The sequence below is a fragment of the Lepus europaeus genome, chromosome 2 (assembly GCF_033115175.1).
Source record: "Lepus europaeus isolate LE1 chromosome 2, mLepTim1.pri, whole genome shotgun sequence".
Taxonomy (NCBI): domain Eukaryota; kingdom Metazoa; phylum Chordata; class Mammalia; order Lagomorpha; family Leporidae; genus Lepus; species Lepus europaeus.
In genome coordinates this window covers 162,188,432-162,203,762 of record NC_084828.1, presented here as the reverse complement: position 1 = coordinate 162,203,762, position 15,331 = coordinate 162,188,432, and the positions used below count along the sequence as shown (strand labels likewise).

The window sequence follows — 15,331 nt, the reverse complement described above, 5'->3', positions numbered from 1 at the left end:
ACTGGCTTCTTTATTCTCAGACTGTGGGGAACATCCATGTTATAGTTTATGTCATTAATTTATTCTTTTTCCTACCCCTGGTGAATAGTATTGCGTTCAATGGAGATACACATTTTATTTATCTATTTACCACCTGACAAGCTTCTGGGTTTTTCAGAATTGGGTTTTGACACTGGACTATTGTGAATAATGCTGTCATGAACGTTCATGTACAAGTCTCAGTGTGGACATACATTTTCATTTTTTCTTAAGTAGATTCCTGGGAGTGAGATAGTTGGGTTGGTAAATTTATGACAAAATGGTTAACTTTTTAAGAAAATGCAAAATAATTTTCCAAAGTACCTCTACCATATTATACTCTACCATGATGTTTGAAGTTTCCAGTAACTCAATATCCTTACCAACATTTATTCTTGCCTTTCTTGTGAATGATGGTCATTCTAGTGGGTGTCAAGTATCCTCCTGTTTGTGGTTTTAATTTTCATTTTCCTGATTATGTGGAGTCTTTATATTTGCTAAGTGGCTATTAAATATATTCTTTCATGCCTGTCCATTCAGATTTTCTGTCTGTTTTTAAACTGCCTCATTTGTGTTCTTATAATAGAGTTGTAAACGGTCCTGGTTATTCTGGATTTAAGGCTTCTATCAAAAGCAGGATTTAAAAATATCCTCTCCCAGCATTTTTAAAACGATGTTTTTAAAACAAAAGTTTTAATTGTTTATGAAATCCAATTTATTTTTTCCCTTTTGAATATTTCTAGAAGATTATCTTTTTATTTATCTTTTATTTAACAAAGAAGTTCCTCTTCAGTGATTTCTGCCTATACAAAATTGGCCAGCACCATGTCAAATATTCAACGTTAGTAATCAGGGAGTCAGGCACTAACAAAATTTGCTCCAAACAAAATTATATTCTTTTGTTATAAAGAGAAAGGAAAGTCAGAACAGCTATTAGATAAATAATTAGCAATGTCTTGGCTTTTAAAAACAGAAAGAGGATCAGATTGTACTTTAGAAATTATACAAGTTTCTCTATTTTCACAATAATATTTTATAAAATAACTGCAAAATATCTGAGGCATACACAACAAATGTTATTTCCACATGTCTAGAATCAGCTGAGCTTTGGCTAGGGACTCTGCCAATCTTGGCATACTTTTTCCCATGCATGGAAGTGGTCTGGCTGTTAATCTAGGCTGGCCTCAGAAAGTAACTGTGGCAACTCAACTCTGTTCCATGGGTCCCTCATCCTCCATCAGGACCACCTGACCTATACTCATTTTAATGGCAGGGACACCAGAGACCAAGATAGGCATAGGTCATTTGGTATAGCACCTCAAGCCCCCACATAGGACTCCCACATCCCATACCAGAGTACCTAGTTTGCATCCTTGCCCCTCCACTTCCAATAAAATTCCTGCTAATGCTCCTTGGGAGATAGCAGGTGACGGGTCAAATATGTGGGTCCCTACTGCTCACATGGAAGAGCCAGGCTCCTGGCTTTGGTCTGGTCCAACACTGTCTGTTCCAGGAATCTGGGGAGGGAACCAGCAGATGGAAAATCTCTCTCAAAGTTTGTCTCTCTGTCTCTCAAATTTTTAAAAACAGAAAATAACTAAACAATTTGTCAAAGAAAAATCCAGGTAAACCACAGGCCTGTTGAGACGAAGAGTGACATTTCTTCACTCTTGCCACTTTCTGTTGTCCAAAGCAAGTCATAAAGGCAACCCAGACTCAGAAGAGAAGAAATAGATTTAGTCCTCTCTTAAGTGAAGAGAATTGCAGTCACATGGCAAATATACATATCCATGGAGAAGTGAAGAACTGGGGCCATGGAATCAGTCAAACACACAGGAGACAAGCCATGCCAATGGTAAAAATGCTACTGAGATTGCTATTTCAATAATCCATATGTGAAGATGGTATCCTCAACCTACGTGGAGCCTCTGAGGGTAGAGAAAAACAGACCAGCTTCAGAGGCATTTTGGAAATAGTGAAGAAGAGTAGGGATTGATTAAATTCTGGGGAGTAGAGATAAGAAGCAATGGAGAAGTCAAGTATTTGGTACAATATTTTCTCTTTCTTCTGTTCAAAGTTATCAAAAAGAACATTTTTATCTTGGCTTTAGTTTTATTTTATACCGATCTCTTAGGGGTGTTCAAGATGGAATAATTTGTGACACGTGCTTATCACTGAGATCCAATTTAATGAACCATTTTATTATAAATGATATATTGTGGCTAGGGTGAGAAGAGAAATGTTTTCCCATAGCCATAAGGATATGGCTTTTGGTTGATTAGCCCTGAAAATTGTCCAAAATAAATTAATACTTAATAAAAGCAAGAAAGCCAGATGTCAGGTTTAATGGGGAGTCACGGAGTAGCATGACAACAGCGACATAAAAAAGCTGAAGGGGACTGTGAATCAAATGTTGCAAGTTATGACTCAAATAATACACATTTTGTGCATTTTCAGGACTGCAGACACTGGCTTTCCTGAGAGTAAGAATTTCCAAGACTGATAATCAGAGTGTTCATACCATCTTCAAAGGGATAAGTTCCAGTTTGAAAACCAAAGCCACAAGCAGGTATTTTGCTGGATCCTGATAGTTGTGTTTACCAATGGAAATTATTAATTATGTAAGGAAAAAATACCAGTTTCCCATTGTCCCTAACAGAGGTCTCAGAGCTTTCAAGAACAAGATGCTAAGGATGGCAGTCTAACCTGGTAAATCTATGTAAGATAAGGCTTAATCATTACATTGAAGGATGTGCTGAACCTACAAGGGAGTGGGCAGATGCACAGAATTCCTTCTCCAAAGAAACTCCACACACACGTTATCATGTATTCTCAGAAAAGAAAGAGGCAGAAGTGGGAATGTGAATATCATGCCTGTCACCCGCTAGGTCTGTAGTGAACACTGCCAGGTACTCACTCACTTGCTCTCACACTTCACTAATACTGTTGATAGTGAATTCTGCTGAGGGATAGGAGGACACAGAGATAATGAGATGGACTCTGTTCTTCCTGAGTGAAGGATGATATCACTCTTCATTCACAGACAGCAAGGAGGCAGACATTTTGTTGATTTTTCTCACTTACTCTTCTGAACAACACAAAATATAAATAGCGCTACTGTTACTCAAATGATGGAGAAACTGAAGGCACAGAAAAATTAACTACCCAAGCTCATGCATCTGAAAAGCTGCTCATCCAGGAGTTGGCCACCTTCTACACAGATCTCATATCCAAATTTTTAAAAAAGACACATTTATTCAATATCATTATCAGATTATTACATTTATCAGGAAACAGCATTTTGGTGCAAAAAAAGACAAAAAATAAAAAACTACTTTAAAATACTTAGTTAGAATGCTTTATACTTTCCACAGAACAGAAACAAAAATAACTTGTTATACAAGTAGTCACAAATATAGTCCTTTGTTTTTCTGCCCATACACATGAGTACAATCTAAAACATGCCTTCTATGTGCAGCCAGTCCCTGCTACCACTGTGCTTGGCTGAGTTCACAAATCTGTTTTAACATGTAGCTTCCCTATCACTTATCTTGCTCTCCTCCTCTCACATGAAGATCTGTTTCTTGGCAATTATTAAAACATTCTGCCACTTCCATAGCTACTGCCACAACTATAAACACCATAACCACCTTGATTTTATGGCTTGGCAAAATATTCACTGTCACTACCGTAGGGGCCAGAGGCTCTGCCTCCAAAGTCCTCCCTTCCTAGGTCCAAAAACTGAATATTTATTGTTGTAATTGCCAAAATCATTGCAGCTCCCATTGCCTCCAACATTGTTTCCATTATCACCAAATCTATTGTAACCACTCACACTGACACAATAACCCATTGGCCTCCACCAAAGCATGGCCACTGAAGTTTCCTCCATGACCAAAGTTGTCATCACCATCAAAACCACCTCTATGACCACCGCCAAAGTTTCCAGAATCACTTTGACATCTTAGGGTGAATAAAGGGACAGCCATCTCCTGCTCCAATAAGACATTCCTTACTTCACAGTTGTGTCCACTCACAGTATGGTATTTTGGAATGAGAACCTTATCTACAGAGTCGTGGTCATCAAAGGTCACAAAAGCAAAATCCTCTTCTTGCAGCTGCCTCGGTCAATCACTATCTCAATCACTTCCATTTTCCCATACTGTTCAAAATTAGCTCTGAGGTGATGCAAATATGTTCTCCCATTCTGTTATTTGCCTCTTCCTTTGTTTAGAGTTTCCTTTGCAGTATAGTAGTTTCTTAGCTTGATGCAATCCCATATGCCTAGTTTTATTTTATTGCTTGTGCTTCTGGGGTCTTTCCAAAAATTTGTTGCCTATGCCAGTATTTTGCAAAATTTCCCCGATGTTTTCCTTTAGTAATTCAATAGTATCAGGTTATTGAATGAGATCCTGATATATTGTGAGTTGATTTTTGTAGAAGGTATAATATGGGGGTCTTTTTTCAAACATTTCATACTTCTTCTTACATGGATTCCATTTTCCCAACTCTATTTGTTGAAGAGACTTTCTCCAAGGCCAGTTGGCCTCACTTATTTCTACAAAAGTTTTAAAGAACTAATTTCAAATCTTCTCAAACTATTCAAAACAATGAAAGGGATGGAATCCCTACAAACCTGTTCTATGAGGCCAACATCACCTTAATTCCAAAACCAGAAAAAAGTACAACAAAGAAATAGAGCTAAAACCAATATCCCTCATGAACATAGATGCAAAAATCCTCAACAAAATACCAGCTAATCAAATCCAACAACACATCAGAAAGATCATTCACCCAGAGTAAGTGGGATTTATCCCTGGTATGCAGGGATGGTTTAACATACACAAATCAATAAATGTAGTACATCACATTAACAAAGTGCAGCATAAAAAATAGCTATATCAACAGATATAGAGAAAACATTTGATAAAATCTAGTATTGTTTCATGATAAAAAAAAAAACTTTAAGCAAATTGGATATAGAAGTAACATTCCTCAACACAATCAAGGCAACATATGAGAAACTTACAGTATCACACCAAACATGAAAAAGTTGGAAGCATTTCCGCTAAGATCCAGACCAGGCAAGGATGCCCACTTTCTCCATTTCTGTTCAATGTAGTTTTGGAAGTTTTTAGCCAGAGCCATTATGCAAGAAAAAGAAATCAAAGGGATACAAATTTGAAAGGAGAAAGTCAGATTATTCCTGTTTGCAGATGACAGGATCCTATAAATATGGGAACATAAAGATTCTAATAAGAGACTACTGGAACTCGTAAGAGAGTTTGGTAAAGTTACAGAATATAAAATCAACACACAAAAATCAATAGCATTTGTGTATACAAATAATGCTACGACTGAGATAGAACTTATAAGAACAGTATCATTCACAATAGCTACAAAAATATTTAATACCTTGGAATAAATTTAACCAAGAATGTGAAAGGATACCTACAATGAAAATTATAAAATATAAAAGAAAGAAATAGAAGAATAAACAGAAAATGGAAGAACTTTCCCTGTTCATGGATTGGAAGAATTAATTACATCAAAATGCCTATAATACCCAAGGTAATTTATAGATTCAATGTAATCCTAATCAACATACCAAGGACATTCTACTCACATCTAGAAAAAATAGTGTTAAAATTCATGTGGAGTCACAACAAACCCCCAACAGCTGAAGCAATCTTAAACAACAAAAACAAAGTTGGAGTCATCACAATGCCATATTTCAAGACTAACTTCAGAGCAGTTATAATCAAAGAAGTCTGTTACTCACAAAAAAAAAAAAATAGAAGTTTAGACCAATGGGACTAAATGGAAACCACAGGATTTAATCCATGCAGCTAAAGCCAACTAATCTTTGAGAAATTAGTTAAAATCAATCTCTGGAGAAAGGATGGTCTCTTCAACATTTTTTTTCACCCTAGATGACGAGTTAAAATAACACTCCATTTTACAATTGATAGCATTCTAGAGTCAATGAAATAAAATACTAGTGTCTAAATGACTTTTATGATTCCTACAGAAGATACCTGTCAGATGAATGGAGTCAACAGAGCAAACTACAGAGCATCTGGAAACCACTCATACTCCAGATGTGACATGAAAGTCATCGAGACCCTACCTGACCTTCTGAACAGAGGACTACCCTGCCGAAATGACATTTAAGACGGACGTGATCGCACTCAGTGTGAAATGAAGACTGGAAAGGAAGGAGAATGGCATGAGTCATGGAAGCCTGTCGTGAGGCAGTGAAAGAATCAAGCTCCACCAATGTCAGGGACAGGTGTTCCTTTCACAGCTCTACCATGAATGCTATGATCTAGATTTACCATTCTACCCTTCTGGGTCTTGGTTTCTTCATCAATAAAATGAGAGGGTCAGAACAGATCAATAGACACTTCTAAATTACAAAATTCAGAAGTTATTCCAGGGAGAGGCAGCAGGGCCCTGGTGTAGACTGTACACAGGGATATGGAACACAAAAGGCAGATATAAGAGACACTTTCAAGAGGGAAGAGTGTAGGCAAAGATTTGATGCTGGAAAAAAGGTGGGACAGAAACCGGTGCAGTGTAGCTGGAGAGGAAGACACTATGACAGAAAGGATCCAGGCTGAGTAGGGCTTCCAAAGCCACATTAAAAGTTTTGGTCTTGGGGCCGGCGCTGTGGCACAGTGGGCTAATGCCTTGGCCTGAAGCTGCTCCTCTTCCCATCCAGCTCTCTGCTATGGCCTGGGAAAGCAGTAAGTGTTTAGGCCTCTGCACCCATGTGGGAGACCCACGAGAAGCTCCTGGCACCTGGTTTCAGGTTGGCCTAATTCTGGCCATTGCAGCCATTTGGGGAGTGAACCAGCAAATGGAAGACCTTCCTCGCTGTCTCTCCTTCTCTCTGACTGTAACTGTACCCCCCAAATAAATAAACAAAATATTTACAAAAAATGAAAGATGATCATTTTCAATGCATTTCAAAAAGAAGGTGTGAGAGAAGCAAGACCGGAAAGAAACCCACTATAAAAAAACACAGAATTCAGATGGAAGAGATTCCCATCAGAGTGGTAGACATAGGGACAGAGAGCTAGACAGGTTTCAGGACACTCAGAAAGACATAATTAGCAGCACTTGCTAGGTGACTTAATATTGAGAGTGAGAAGTAATTATAATAGAAAGTGACAATAGCTGCTAATGCATAAGGTGCCCAGTAGTCCAGTGGTCTCACTTCCACCATCTTGGACTACCTTCATTTTTTTTCCTTCATATCACACCCCTGACACACTATCATCTGTTAGTCCACCTGTCTTTCAGCTCATATCCTGAGGTTCTGAGTGCATGATCATATGAGACATGAAATCATATCCTATTAAACCTTATTTCCCATTTCCTTCCTTTGATGTCAGCTCCCCAATCAATCTAAATACAGAAATAATTTCTGTCCTAATATCCCTGCAGCAGATGCTGTATGCTTTATCCTGCAGTCTCACCATCTTGGTTTATACTCATGGCTCCTACAGAGAAGCACTTGGGACACTGACTGAGTGCAAGTCGAGAAATCAGAGAATTATTGTCTGTCTCTGATTGGGTTCTCCAGAAAACAGATTTTGAGATGGAATTTAGTGTGCAGGATGTTTGTTAGGGAGTTCCCTTGGGATCAACACCAAGAAAGTGATTGGAAGGAAGCAGGATGAGGCAGATGGAGAAAGTGGTGATACAGGGCACGATGATAGCCTCCACCAGTGCTAAGGGGAGCCCTGGAGCTGCACTGGATTTGTCCCAAGTTATTCTGAAAGGCCAGGCCTATATATCCCTTGGATATGGGCTACCAGGGAAGGCCACAACTTCTGCAGCTAAGGAAATTATTGAACGCACGGACAGGTGAAAGTTGTTTGCTGCCCATGCCCTCAGGAGCTGGGCAATGGATTCTTCCTCAAAGGAGAATCTGGGCAGCATTTCATGACAAATCCCAGAGAACGAGCCTCAGACAATGACTGATAGGAGCTGGTGAGTAAACATTTCAGCTCTTCACCTCCTGGAGTTAGGGCTTGTAAGGAAGTTATTCTAAGGCACACTCCACTTTATCTGCCAGAATTCTCCAATTGAGTACCAGTTGCCCAAAGTGATAGTCTGCACAATACCATACCATTTACTGGATTCCTTCCCTTTCCTGTCTCACTTTCCCACACACTTCCCACCTCTGCTTCCCAAAGAGACTACATATATTCAAATCCTTATCTCTGATCTGCTTCTGGGAAAACCCGACCAAAACATTCACCAAAAGCTTCTTTACTCATCTGTTCTACATGATAAAAATAAGCATTTCTTCAAGAAATGACCTGTATCTCTAGGCTATGTTGCCTCCCTTTCACTGTAATTTACACGTTTTTTTTTTTCCTTGCTGAGACAGTTATTCCCAGTAGTTGTGGATGACCTTGGCACATATTAATGATCTCAGAATATACATAGAGAGAGCTGATCTCTCTGCCTAGTGTTCATTATTTATTCGAAAGCCCCACCTATTCAACAGGAAAACATCCTTAGCACTTCTCTTTGACTTAATCAAACCAGGTCAGTGAAGCAATTCCCTAGTCATAAACCCAGCTGATAACAAAATCAATCTTCCCTGAGTGGGTAAGTCTGGCACCAGCTTACTGCAGCTTTTCAGCTGCTTTAGAGCCCACATCTGCATTCAGTGGCAGATGTCCAGGGAGATGATCTCCATACACCTCAGGGACACCTGCCTATTTTCATGAGCGGATATAACGAGAGAACAGATTCTCATAGCAAGGCATGACAGATGGGCTGAAATCCCCCAGCATGCTTGGTTGCCATGCCAGGAGTTGCAGTTCCAGGTGGGGCATGACTATACAGACTCACTTAACTAGGAATAGATTTTCTTTACCCAAGAAGATTGCCCAGGTTGACAGGTACAGCCATGACGGGAATGTTTATTTTTGTTTTTCTGTTACTTCTTTTAACCTGGGACACCTTACCTTCCACAAACCTCATTTGAACTATCAAGAATGAGAGGAAGAAAATGGAAAATAATTGGCTTTTAACTTCAAAGCTTTAGTTCAGCTATCATAACAAGGAACCAAAAAATGAAAGCAGAAAGAATGTTTCCCACACGTGAAAGAGATCATAAATAATGATTTTAATGCAAGTAGTATATTTAGGAGATGATTCCAAGAGCATAGGTGGGAACTGAAACAGGGGTGGGAGGAAATCCAATAAATGGTGTGTTAGAATGCTGGTTCCATCCGTGGGCAGCTGGGGGTAAATCTTACTAGGAACCCTCCGAACAACAGTGTGTAGCATCCCTAGGAATCTTCTTACTATTGACAAGGAGGCTGTGGTATTTGTTCACCATATCCCATTACCCATTGGTCAGCATTGCCCCCACTGATGTCAAGATAAGGTGATTCTGCACTATACTTGCACAACTGATACAAAAAGAAATCACTCAAAAGTACAGAAAACCAAACAAACAGGTTCTGACATGTTAGGTGGAAAACCAGAAGAATGCCAGGAATTGTTTACAGATACAGCTCAAGTGGGTAAGACAATGAGAAAACATAAGGCCAGGCATTAGCAGTGCTAGCTATAATATGCTTGATGGCTGAAGGGAAGACAATAAGATATACAGGTATTGGGAAAGTAAGGGCATGGCAACTTGTATCAATCTTTGAAAAGAAAATTTGCCCTTCATTTCCCCCAACCCCGCAATGGCCAAGTCCAGGTCCAATTTAAAAAATAATGCGTGAACCCTCATGTAACTTTTGGGGTTTAAGGGCAGAGCCTTTGAATACAAAGTCCTTTTAAGTGCCTATACCTCACTAGCTTGGAACAGTAACACACATAGATTGAAAATGATGTCTGAGGGTCATCTCAGGAAGCATATAAAATACAAAAAAAAATTACAAAAGTGCATGAAAGAGTATAAGAAAAGGTGCAAGGAATCAGTTCATGAAGTGATAGCCAAGGTCAATGGGTACATGGACATTTCACCACAAGTCAACATGGAAATTAGTGATGGCTGAAAACAATGACCATTCCAGCAGATGCCTCAAAAGACCAGCTGCAAAACAAGTTCCAGGTTCCTTCCTCTGAAGATGCACATTCTTAAAAGTTCCTAAAAAACTAAATGCTTCTTCAGGATATTAGCCTACTTAGGTTTCCATAACAATAAGCACCAACAAACAAAACAAAGAAACATAGACTGGGTGACTTAAACAACAGATTTAATTTCTCACAGTTCTGGAGACTGGGAAGTACAAGATCAAGATGTCTGGTTTCCTAGGAGGGCTCTCTTCTGGGCTTGCAGATGGATGCATTCTTGCTATGTCCTCACATGGGAGAAAACACCAATCCTATCCATGAATCCTCCTTTATAACCTAATTTAACCTTAAATACTTTATCACACATGCTTTTTCCTAATGCATTAACATTGGAGGTCAGAGCTTCAACACAGGAATTTGGAGAGACATAATTCCGTCCACAACATGCATGGAAGAGAATGGAGGGGAAATGCATAAACTGATGGAGGTTAAATATGAAATGATTGAATGTCTTAGTATTGATTTTCCCAAATAGTGAGACTGAAGCAAAATTTTGTGTTCAAATAGTTCTCTTCAGAGGTGATTCTGGAGACCAAAAGTAAGGGACTAGGAGGGGACAACAGGGCATTGTAAGGGAACGCTATTGAGCGAGCCATTGTGGGCAATGAGAGCTTCAACTGGGAGTCATACAAAATTAGCCACATGAATCATGGGAAGCTGAGGCATTTATCTATTGGTTCCCACACCCCCAGTAGTCAAAGGATGCACACACACACATATTGTAGTTAGCTCATGATAACGCAGAGTGTGAAGTCCCAACACCTTCAGAGTGAGTCAACAAACAAATAACACAGGTGAATTGACAGTGTAATTTCAATCCAAGTTCAAAGGCCTGAGAACCAAGAGAACTTCTGTGATTTGGATGTTGAATGTCCCCCAAAGGCCCATATGTTAAAGACCTGGTCTCCATGGTCCATTGAGAATTGGCAATACTTTTAGGGAATGGGGTGGTGTCCAGCAGGAAGTCCTCAGTTCATTGGGGACATGTCCTCAGAAATTATTTCTTGCTGAAGAGTTATGATAAAAGCCTGAGTTTCACCCAACCTACTCTCTGTGCTTGGAGAGACTTTCTCTGTATACCGTCTGCCATCTTCCATCCTCACCAGAACCAAAGACTGCACCACGCCATTTGGACTTTGAACCTCTAAAACTATGAGCTAAATCAACCTTCATAAGTAGCTTGTCTTGGGTATTCCATTACAGTGACAAAAGCTGGCTATTACTAGAAACAATGGTGTAGTTCCAATACAAAGGCTAACAGACTCAAGGCTGGACGAGACACTATAACAATCCAATTCTGAAGGCTGGCAAAAGTCAATGTGCCAATTCAAAGGTCCGCAGTAGAGAAATTCTTACCCAGGAGGTCCATTTTATTGTTCTATTCAGTCTTTAACTGATTGGAAGAGGCCCACCCACATTAGATGGCTATCTGCTTGACTTAGAATACTAACAGAAAAGTTAATCTCACCTAAAAATTCCCTCTAAGAAACACCCATAATAACAATTGATCAAATAGCTGGGTACCCAGGGCCTAGCCAAGTTGATACATAAAATTAACTAGCATACCCATAGAGATGTCAGTTCTGCATTTCCAAGCCATACATGAATTACAGGCCAAGTGAATGCAGCCAATTTTGGTAAATTCAGAGGAGCCTCTGGACAGAAATGCAAAGATTCAGCACATAGAAATCTGACCAGAGACAGACAAATAGGCAGTAAGTCAAAGTCCATATAGAATTGTGCACACAACTAAGTCTTAAATCAGAAACGAGCCAAAGATGATGTGATTTGGGGCATGACAGCATCTTGTACATTAGGTTTTTCAGAATTTATTAACATTATTATTTTTCTGCCACTAACAGAACAGGCATTCAAAAAATAATATTGAATTATGGAAACATTTAGGAGGCTGTACTTTCTGCACACTTGGATTTTGGAGTCTAAGATATTACTATCTACATTTTATATAACAAAAAAAATCTTTAAAAGCTAGATCAATTTAATCAAATCATGGAAATCAATGGGCTGCTGCCCAATCACTTCATATCTAATATGCCTACAATTTACTTTTACACATTAATTTATCCTCTGACTATTTATTGAATATTCTAGTTTGGAGCACAAATAATGGAAAAGATGAATTTTCTGCTGTCTACTAACTTCTCCATTACTTACCTTCAAAGACAAAAGGCGGATTTTGTGAATACTGGACCTGTGTGGTACTATGACTTCAGGCCCTACTGAGGCACACTGACTGTCTCTGAATGGAGATTGGGGAGAAAAGCAAATTCACAGCCAAAGGTTGGAGGTCACATTACTTATATATAATTTCCATTCAATGGCAAATTGCCTGATCACAAACATCTAGGTATTCCTAAAAAGAGAAAAATTATTCTCTTCAAGAAGTGAAAGCAAACATTCAATTTTTTTATTCTTTTGACTCACAAATAAATAACTGTACATGTCTTCAAAATGCCCCTCCTACACTTCCTTCCTGCTTTTAACTTACTCACTGACTTTCAACTTTCTCTAGCTTTTGCTTCTCTCAGTATTTCTCAAAAGTCCAAAAATAAGGTAAATAGTCAAGGAAGGGAGGACATGGATAAACTGTTAGTTTTTAGGAAAACAATTTCAGCTATTTTTCTTCCCATTTCAAGCCCCAAACCCCAAATAAGAGTGAACTCTTATGAAAGCCCAAATTTGCTCACTTGGACTTACAAGGATCACAATGCAACCCATAAATGAGTCATAGGGGTTCTCCTGGGAGGCCAGCGAATGATTCATGCACAGGTACTTCCAAAAACTCATGGAAAAAATGCAATTAAAAATCTAAGTTTGGGCAGACTCAACGCACCAGCACTGGAACGCGAGGTGAGCCGAACCTCAATAGCCCGAGATACCAGCGGGCAAGCAGAAAGAGGAGACTAGAGGGAATGAGGCTTGAAACTCCGTGGGGAAAAGTTCACCAGGCTAACTAGAAGAGAGAGAGGAAAAAAAAAAAAGTGACCGATACGGACATGAGTTTCTCTCTCTCCGCTCAACCCTCAAAGGCTAACAAGACAAAGAGCAGGCGCCATTTTGGACATACGTCATAAGCAGGGCGACCTCAGGTCTGCACCGGCCCTGAGCCTAGCAGAAAAACCTGAATCTGGGGGGAGTGGTGAAATAACAGGAGATTAGGATCTAACTTGGCAACCCAGTGGGAGACTGCAGGAGAATTGGAGCCCACACTGAGGGCAGCACAGATTCCCTGTGTGATTCTTGGGAAAGAGCTTCTGATCTCTGGCTCCTGTGGGTATATCATTCACCTGCTAACTACCTCCAATTACGTTCAGCTGTGTGGAATTACATCCCTTTTGAAGAAAGAAAGAAAGAAAGAAAGAAAGAAAGAAAGAAAGAAAGAAAGAAAGAAAGAAAGAAAGAAAGAAAGAAAGAAAGAAAGAAAGAAAGAAAGAAAGAAAGAAAGAAAGAAAGAGATTTACCACGCCTAACCTGGGAGTGTCCTCTTTGACACACCCTCAACACTGAGGAACCAAACACAGCTCTCAGGCCACACTCATCTCAAGCCTTTAAGGCTCCACTGAAAGCAGACAGTCCACTTAATATAGAGCCATAGTGTAACAAGAAAAAACACCACAGTGAAGAAACCAAATATCTCCAACATGCCATACAACAAACACAAAAACCGAGGAAACAAGAACAAGGAAGACACTATGGCGCCCGCGAATGAAAAAGACACCCCAATTCAAGATTATGAAGATGATGAGATAGAAGAAATGCAAGAAGCAGATCTCAAAAAATTGATAAGAACATTAAGAAGTTCTCAAAAACAAATTCTTGAACTACAGAAATCCTTAATGGACAAGATAGAAAATCTCTCTCATGAAAATGAAATATTAAGGAGGAATCAAAATGAAATGAAACAACTAGTAGAACAAGAAACTGTTATAGTGACAAGAAATCATAATGAAATGAAGAATTGAATAGATCAAATGACAAACACATTAGAGAGCCTTAAAAACAGAATGGGCGAAGCAGAAGAGAGAATATCAGACTTAGAAGACAGAGAACAGGAAAGGAAACAGGCAAATCAAAGAAAAGAAGAGGAAATTAGAAATCTAAAAAATATTGTCGGGAATCTACAGGATACTATTAAAAAACCTAACATCCGGATTCTAGGAGTTCCTGAAGGCATGGAGAAGGAGAAAGGATTAGAAGGCATTTTCAGTGACATACTAGCAGAAAATTTCCCAGGTTTGGAGAAGGACAGAGGCATCTTAGTACAGGAAGCTTATAGAACCCCTAATAAACATGACCAAAAGAGATCCTCACCACGACACATTGTAATCAAACTCACCACAGTGAAACATAAAGAAAAGATCCTAAAATGTGCAAGAGAGAAACGTCAGATTACTCTTAGAGGATCTCCAATTAGACTCACAGCAGACTTCTCATCAGAAACCCTACAAGCTAGAAGGGAATGGCGAGACATAGCCCAGGCACTAAGAGAGAAAAACTGCCAGCCCCGAATATTATATCCTGCAAAGCTCTCATTTGTGAATGAAGGTGAAATTAAGACTTTTCATAGCAAACAGAAACTGAAAGAATTTGTTGCCACTCGTCCTGCCCTGAAAAAGATGCTTACAGATGTGTTACACACAGAAACACAGAAACATGGTCATCAATATGAAAGAAGGTAAAGGAAGGAAACCTCACAGCAAAAGATCACAGGAAGCTCAATTTCTCTTTGACATAGAATTAAACTCTGATGCTCTGTTACAGCAATGTGTTAAAGTAATCTATTATGTTCTCTTGATGTCTGTTAAATTCTAATTGTTCAAAAACAGCTGAATTTTTATTAAGAGTTATGGGTTATTTAAATATGTGCTTATTTTCAAAGATTTGAATAATCACCTTGTAACAATGATCAAATTTGGTCTATGTTCTGTCATGATTTTAAGGAATCTTATTTCAACCAGATATTTTGGATTTTGAGCCTTCTTGGCATTCTTGACAGGCATTCAAAAAATCAAACTTCCAAACAATCTGGACTCTAAAATTTCCAGTAAATCTTGGACTTTGGTTTTTCCAGTTTGGGCCCAACTGAAAAAATCGAAGGACCTATGTCTCTCATCTTATAGAGACACCAACTAATCAGGCTATTTGGATTATATTAGAAGTACTGTCAAGATGTGAC

At 39.0% G+C, this 15,331-nt stretch overlaps 1 pseudogene; it reads right to left on the bottom strand.

Moving 5' to 3' along the window:
* Positions 1-3,612: 3,612 nt before the first annotated feature.
* Positions 3,613-15,331, bottom strand: part of LOC133752160 (heterogeneous nuclear ribonucleoprotein A1-like 3) — a 144,576-nt pseudogene continuing 132,857 nt past the window's right edge.